This window comes from Rattus norvegicus, chromosome X (genome assembly GCF_021556685.1).
Source record: "Rattus norvegicus strain SHRSP/BbbUtx chromosome X, alternate assembly SHRSP_T2T, whole genome shotgun sequence".
Taxonomy (NCBI): domain Eukaryota; kingdom Metazoa; phylum Chordata; class Mammalia; order Rodentia; family Muridae; genus Rattus; species Rattus norvegicus.
Genome location: NC_141554.1, coordinates 148,026,932 through 148,034,493, shown reverse-complemented (window position 1 = coordinate 148,034,493; position 7,562 = coordinate 148,026,932).

Genomic DNA, 7,562 nt, shown 5'->3' with positions numbered 1-7,562 from the left:
AAGGCATGCTACAAATTAGCGCCCAGGCTGTTGGGAATACTGTTTTGAGGGGAGCACCTTAGTATATATACAGTGAAACAAATACATAACTACAAAAAGTGGGAAAAATGGCTCATAGTCTCCTGTCAATCTCGATCAGTTTCATTGCCAAAGTAATTCTGGAAAAGTCATATTGTCTTTTAAAGTTTTTCACTTCAGAATGGTTGAAAAAGGACTGTGAGTTCATAAGGGTTAAGGCAGGTAGAAGTATTATATTTCATCTAGGCAATGAACTCATGGTGATGTCTTGGTTTTTGTCCACCTAAGAATATTGATGGATTGTAGGAAAGCATGTTGGGAACCAGCACCTTTGAGAAGCCACAGCTTACATTAAAGGGTAGGAGCGACTGTCACTCACCCGGCGCTTCTTGTGCCTCACCTACGTTATTTTCAGGTTTAAATAGTGAGACAGAGACAGACACACATGCTCATTTCCTATAGATCAACATTGTGTCTTTGAATAAATAAAAGATGCATATAGAAAATGAAAAAAATTTAAAAAAAAACAGAAGCAGATCGAAAATGTCATTGGCACATAATAAATGTTGAATGAAAGAAGTAAACAATTAGCATGAGCTTTTGTATGGCTTTGGGCAATGACCTCTGAGGAAGGAAGATGTTACATCTTGAGCCACCAGACCCTCAAGTTTCACTCTATTTTGTAAGCAGTCAATAAAAATTTTTAAATGAAAGACATTACTATACGACTTAAGTCCATTTCTCATCACAGAACTGTAATCTAAAGATTAGAGATGAGTTTCTCCAAATGAACCACCAAGAGGCAAAATACATTCAAATGACATCATGAGGATTTTCATGTGAAAGTTGAATTGACTCTTTTCTTTTTGGCCTTTGGAGATAAGCTCTCTGTATAGAGTCTCCAACTTTGAACAGTCTTCCTGCCTCTGCCGGCCTAGGGATGGTTTTAGAGGCATTAGCTTCCAGGCTGGGCTACAAACGGTCTCATTTCATAACAAGAACAGTTTCAGGTCAGGGTAGGCAAAGGATAGAATGGGGCTAAAGTTGTATACTTCACAACATGGCAGGATTGCAAACAAACAAGCAAGGGAAGAGGGAGGAGGAGGGAGAGAGCCAGGGGAGGGAGGGAAACAGAGGGAGGGAGGGAGGGAGGGAGGGAGAGAGGGAGGGAGGGAGGGAGGGAGAGAGAGAGAGAGAGAGAGAGAGAGAGAGAGAGAGAGAGAGAGAGAGAGAGAGAGAACTGACCCCAGAGGTCATATGAAGCCAGATCAGGAATTGAGGGACAGGAGCTGACTCCTGGGCGGGATAAGCACTTTGGTGGCACAAGTTGGTGGTCTGAGGACAGTCATCTTCCCAATGCAGCCAGCATAATCAAGACTAATTGGTCTTTGTTGCAGCTTCAATGCAGTCCTGGATGTAAATAGATCTCCTGCTCTCCGGCTGACATCCCTAAGAGGAAGCAGCACTTCAGAGTCATTTAAGCACGCCAAACACAGAGCAATAAACCTTTCTGGAGCCCTTCTAAAGCCTTTCTACAAGGAAGAAAACTCCTTTCCAGGACACAAGATGGAAGAGCTCATCCTTCCACAGCTGCAGTGAGAGGCCTAGATAAGCCCTACTTGAGATACTCATATGGACACAGGAGACCAGATCTCCAAGGAGAAAAAAGGAGCTGCCTTCTACATGGGCCGAGATATGGTTTACTGAATGGCAGGCAGGTCACTTCGCTTGGATGAACAACCATTTGTCAAATATGACTGGAGGACTCTGGGAATCAGAGACTGGGACTATGAATGGAATCCATGGGAGTTGTGGTGCTAGGAAAATGTTTTCTCATAGGGATTCATTTGCCAACTCCTCAAAGGTCTGCTTTTAGTTTTTAACCTCAAAGGCATTCCTAGGTTCAACATGCTCTCAATGTGGGAACTACTACTTGTAACTTTTATTCTATGTTATTGCTTTTCTTTTAAAGTTGTTCTGAGACAAGGTCTCATATAACATAGGCTTTCCTGGAACTCTGGCCTCTTGCTTCCTCAAATGTAGAACTAGGGGCGTGCACAATCATGGCCACTGGGGCCATTATTTGGTACTGGGGACTGAACCCCAAACTTGGTGCATGCCAGGCAAACAACCCAAGCCTGTTTTATAATAATAATAATAATAATAATAATAATAATAATAATAGTAATAATAATAACTATAATAACCATTATATAGTATATAATATAATACAATAATATAATAATTGTATAATAATAAAATATTCAAATATATACATTTATACATTCTATAAATGCATAAATATATTCTATAAATGAATTATATATTTATAATGTTACAAATAGTATATTAATATATTATAGATAATATATTAGAAATTTTATATGTGTAATATGAAATGTATGAATTATTTAATTTATAATATTTATTGTTAAATAAAAGTATATTTTATTAAATATTTAACAAATTGCGTTTTGCTTTCCTTGAGGTACTTGCTAGCTGCTTATGTGGAATCACCATTCTTACTGCCTGAGTAGTTAGAAACCTAAAGTACCATTTGATCAATCTACAAAAGACTGCCCGTCATGAGCCACAAAAGTGTCTATATGGAGAATGTAAATAGCAACATCTTGTGTTTATAAGCATGAGCCATGAAGTCAGTCAGAACTGAGTTCCAACTATGACTTGATTCTACTATGAGTCAGGATAGGTGGCCTCAGGAGTCTTAAGTAAGCTCTATAGTGTCAATATTTTCATATTCAATGGGATAATAGTAATTATATATCCCAGTGCTTTTAGCAGGGTGAGTTAATGCATTTTCAACATTCAGCGCGATACTGCTGTTGTGTTTTATAAAAAAAAAAGGAGAAAGAATCAGGATATATTTTAGTGGAGGCACAATATGGTAATGGTGAAGGGGGTGCCTCTGCGGACCTATGCTAAGGCATCCCTTCTCCCTGAGGGACCAGCCACATGGTGGATAGAGTATGGAATAGAGTTTAAGGCATGGGAAGGGGAGTTGAGGAGGGAGTAGAGACAGAGAAAGGCAGAGAGAGAGAGAGAGAGAGAGAGAGAGAGAGAGAGAGAGAGAGAGGGGAGGGAGAGAAAGAGAGAGACAGAGACAGAGACAGAGACAGAGATACAGAGAAGAAGGAGAGGAGAAGGAGAAGGGGAGGAGAGGCCGGTCAGGAACATGAAGAGAGACAGGGGGAGGGGGAGGAGGATGGGGAGAGAGGGAGAAGGGGAAGGAGTAAGAGAGTAAGAGAGTAGGAGAGTATGTGAGTAAGGAGAGGGCAAACAGCCCCTTTCATGGTGAGTCAGGTATACCTGGCCCAGCCAGATAACTGTGGGGTGGAGCCTAGAAGGAATGCTAACAACTGCCACATAATCAATGCTGCCAAAATTCTAGCAATACTATCATCAAAGCGTCCATAGTCACAGTGTTTAGGAGCCAATCCACTAGGCTGCAATTATATCTCTGCTTCCTATTTATAGTGTGATGTTGGGCAAGTCGTTCAATCTTACCTGAGCCTCTATTTCCTCATCTGGCAAAAAGAAAGAGAGTGATTTTGGTCTCTCAAAGCGATGTCTGAAAAATGAATAAGAAGATGCCTAGAATGTAGTAAGCATAGCAGAGTCAAGGGTAAAGGAGAACAGACTGGGGGAGTGCTCCGTCAGCAGAGTGCTTTTAGCACAAGCATGAGAACCTAAATTCAGATGCCCAGGATCCATGCAAAATGCAGTGTGCACTGGTGCACTCCGGCCATGCCAGACTCAGGAAGATGAAGACTGGGGGATATCTGAGGCTTGCTGAGTAGCTAGTAAAGCCAGTAAGTGAGCTCCTTCTTTAGACAGACTCTCAAAGACTGAGGCGGAAAAACTGCGGTGGACCTCTGGTATCCACATGCACATGTATTGACAACATATGCACATACAGGAGAACACGTGTACATGAATGAAACACATGAGCGAATGCAGATGCACACATTAAACAAAGCTGAGGAACAGGCACACTTCATGGACTAGGATAAGTTAGTTTGGGACTGATTGTAAACTTTTCTATCTGCTTTCTTCATCTTCCTGTCCTTGACCCTCCCCTAAGTCTCACTGTAGTCTTCCCTCCTTTCCTTTCACCCTTTACTTCTCCCTCTGTCCCCTTTTCTCTCTCTTTCTGTCTCCATCCCCCTCTGTTTGCCGACCTATACAAGCTGAACACTCCTTTACCCACATGCTCCCATCTGCATAATGGTCTTCTTAAAAGCAAATGTCAGTGAGCCAGGCTATCTCACACTAAAGCCAGAATCAATGGGACAAAATAAATACTTCTTGTTTTAAGTTGTCTGTCTCAAATATTTTGCCACAGCAAAGGAAAGCTGAGTAGCACAGTGCTTGGGCATATTCATTCCCTTCACCTTGTACCACCTGTAGACACACTTTGCACTGTCATCCTATAACCTCAGTATCTGCAGCAGGAAGAGCAGTGCATACGGCAACGAGGGTGCTGATACACAAGGAAAATTGTGGCCGGGGCTGGGCATTCTGGCTCTGATGCTGGCAAAGTTCTTAACCGACCACAAAACCTTAGAGAAAATCCAAAAGAAGCCCCCTCTCTAGCCTCAGAGTCCATCCTTGGTAAATGTTTTAAATCTTTCCAGTTCCGGAATTATCTTCTGAAGATGGCCCACAGATTATACGTATGTTTTAGACTAGAAATCAGGTCCAGAGAGATGTAGGTTCTGAAGCTCACTCAAATGTAGAGTTGTGTTACACTGATCTCTGGAGTATTCTAATATATTTTATTGGAATGATAAAAAAAATGTAGAGCTGTACTCAGACTGGCCTCTGGAACTGCCATATTCCCACCGGAAAGTCACCTGAGATGCCCAACTCGCAAAGATCTGCCTGTCTCTGCCACTCAAGTGCCGGGACTAAAAGTGATAACCACCGAGCCTGGCTTGGGCATACAATTGTAAAACAAACTTATGGAAAGTATATTATCTGCAGAGTTTTAAGGAATATGGCCAGTTTGGAAGGAAAAAATAGTTCAGTAGGACCAGGAATTGTAGTGAACCCTTGTAATCCCAGCACTATAAAGGGGGAGGCAGGAGAATCTGGACTTCCAGGTCAAGCTGATCTATATGAAACCCAGTCTAAACAAACAGAAACAAACCAAATCAAAGGCATGAAAACTTAGTAAATGGTAAAATTAATTCCATTTTAGACAATCACAATATAACTAAGTAAATGGTTCAGACCAAGTCCAAAAAGCCTCAAAACTCAGTAAACAACTGATGATGTAACTTTTTAATCTAAAGCTAAAGAGGCAACTGGGTATAGTGGCATACATCTGAGCTACCCAGCATTCAGGAGGTAGGGGTAGTTGGAGCAGTTCAACCTGGGCTGCATAAGGTCCTGCATTAACAACAACAAAACAATAAGGATAACAGTGATGAATGAGTGTGAGCATGTCTAGCAATGAAAACTATTTTGGTGCCATACTTTTAGAAGTACTGTAAATCATGATAATATTTTGTAATTTGATGATTTGGGTGAATGTAAAACTCTTCTGATTTCTCCTCTTCCTTCCTTCCTTCCTTCCTTCCTTCCTTCCTTCCTTCCTTCCTTCCTTCCTTCCTTTCTTATTCTTCACTGTTTGTTATCAGGTTTTCAGTGGCCGTCTTTACTGGCTGAGCTATCTTGCTGGTCCCATTGCTTTTCTGCTGCCATCCTTCACATTTCAGTCCTAATGTGCTTCCAGGTTCTCTCGAGTCGTGGGCTCTCTTAGAAGCCATTCATGTTTCTGTTTCCTAAGCACTCAGGAATCACTTTGGTTCTCTGCCTAGATTGTGCTTTGCTTCTCTTTCAGGTTCACATGTTGACTCTCCTTTGTTCTTCTGTATTTTTTTCCCCAGAGAGTAGGGCATATGCCCTTTTATAGCCTGATGTACCTTTTACTTGAATTTTCAGTGAACTCTCGATGAGAAAGATTTGAAGAGTATGGGGCTCTAAAGAAAATAAAGCAACCCGATTTGTTTTTATTTTGCTTCTCTCTCTCTCTCTCTCTCTCTCTCTCTCTCTCTCTCTCTCTCTCTCTCTCTCTCTCTCATATATGATATATATGATATATATGATATATATATGATATATATATATATCATATATATATATGCTGAGGACCTTAGACATACTAGGCAAGAACTCTTCTACGGCTCTGCTGCACTATCTCCCAATCACAAGCAACTCAACTCATATTTCCAAATCCTGAAGACATCCTACAGGTGATGAACATAGACTTGTGATCAAATGGCATAACTGTAAGCTTTGGCTGTTGAAAGTCTATCATAATTTGATTTTATTTCCCTTTGTTTCAAGAGGATTTAGAGCACAAGAATCTTTGATTGTGACCTTGAAACTAAATTAAAAGTTGGACTTTACATCCTAGAAGACCACACTTTAACATTGTTTTTATAGCACGTGTGAATGCTCTCAGGTCACATAGGGAGGAAATTAGGGTCCTAGACACTGTTTCGAACTGGCTAGTCTGCCCAATAGCAAATCTAACATGGCCCGCTTGTTCTACAAATATTTAGTAAAATCTTAGTAATTAGATTTCTCCCTAATATGATGGAAAAAGAGGCTGCTTGTATATATGTGTGTGTTTATGTGTATATATGCTTGTATGTCTGTTGGCAGGGATAATAGTCAAAAATTGTGTTATTATTGTAGGAAATATGACATAGGTCTCTTCCAGGGTCCAAGAGACCCTATCAAAACAAAGACACAATAGGCAGTTAGAAAAGAGAATCCTTGGGGGAGGGGGAGGGAGGGATTGGGGGCTTGTGGACAAGAAACCGGGAAGGGGAATAATATTTGAATTGTAAGTAAAGAAATATATCTAATAAAAAATTAAAAAAAGAAAATAAAAGAGAATCCTAAAATCCATCTGGGTGTCTTCAGATGAACAGAACCTTTAAAAGGCTCATCGTGGACAAAATAACAGCAGGCACCACTACAACACCAGCTTCGGAGGCATTTGCAAGGGAAATGGCTGCCAACAGGTGGTCTGGGACTAAACAGAAAAAGGAAAGAGCCAGTTGCTTAATCATCTCTTAGGACTAACAAATTTTCCTTAGAGACAGTGGCACTTGTCAAGATGAGGAGACTACTGCTTTAACCAGACAATTACTCTGGCGGGATAGCATTGTACTAACCCAGAAAAATAAATTATGTATTCTCTAAATGGGCAAAAAGGAAAGGAAAAAATTTGACCACAAACTGTACTTGTTTCATTTATCGTATGTTTGCATGACTGAGAGAAGTCTCACAGTGTTGCCCAGACTGGCCTTGAAGGTCTCTTGGCCTCAGTCTCAGGACCGTTGGGTTTCCAGGTGTAAGTCACCACACTTAGCTAATGTTTTCTTGTTTGGTTGTTTGGTTGGTTTGGTTTTGTGACCTATCAAAAAATTTTTATTAAAATCCATATTTTAATATATGGATTGCCTTATTTGGTTGGGGTAATATTGAGAACAAAAACAAAGTAATCA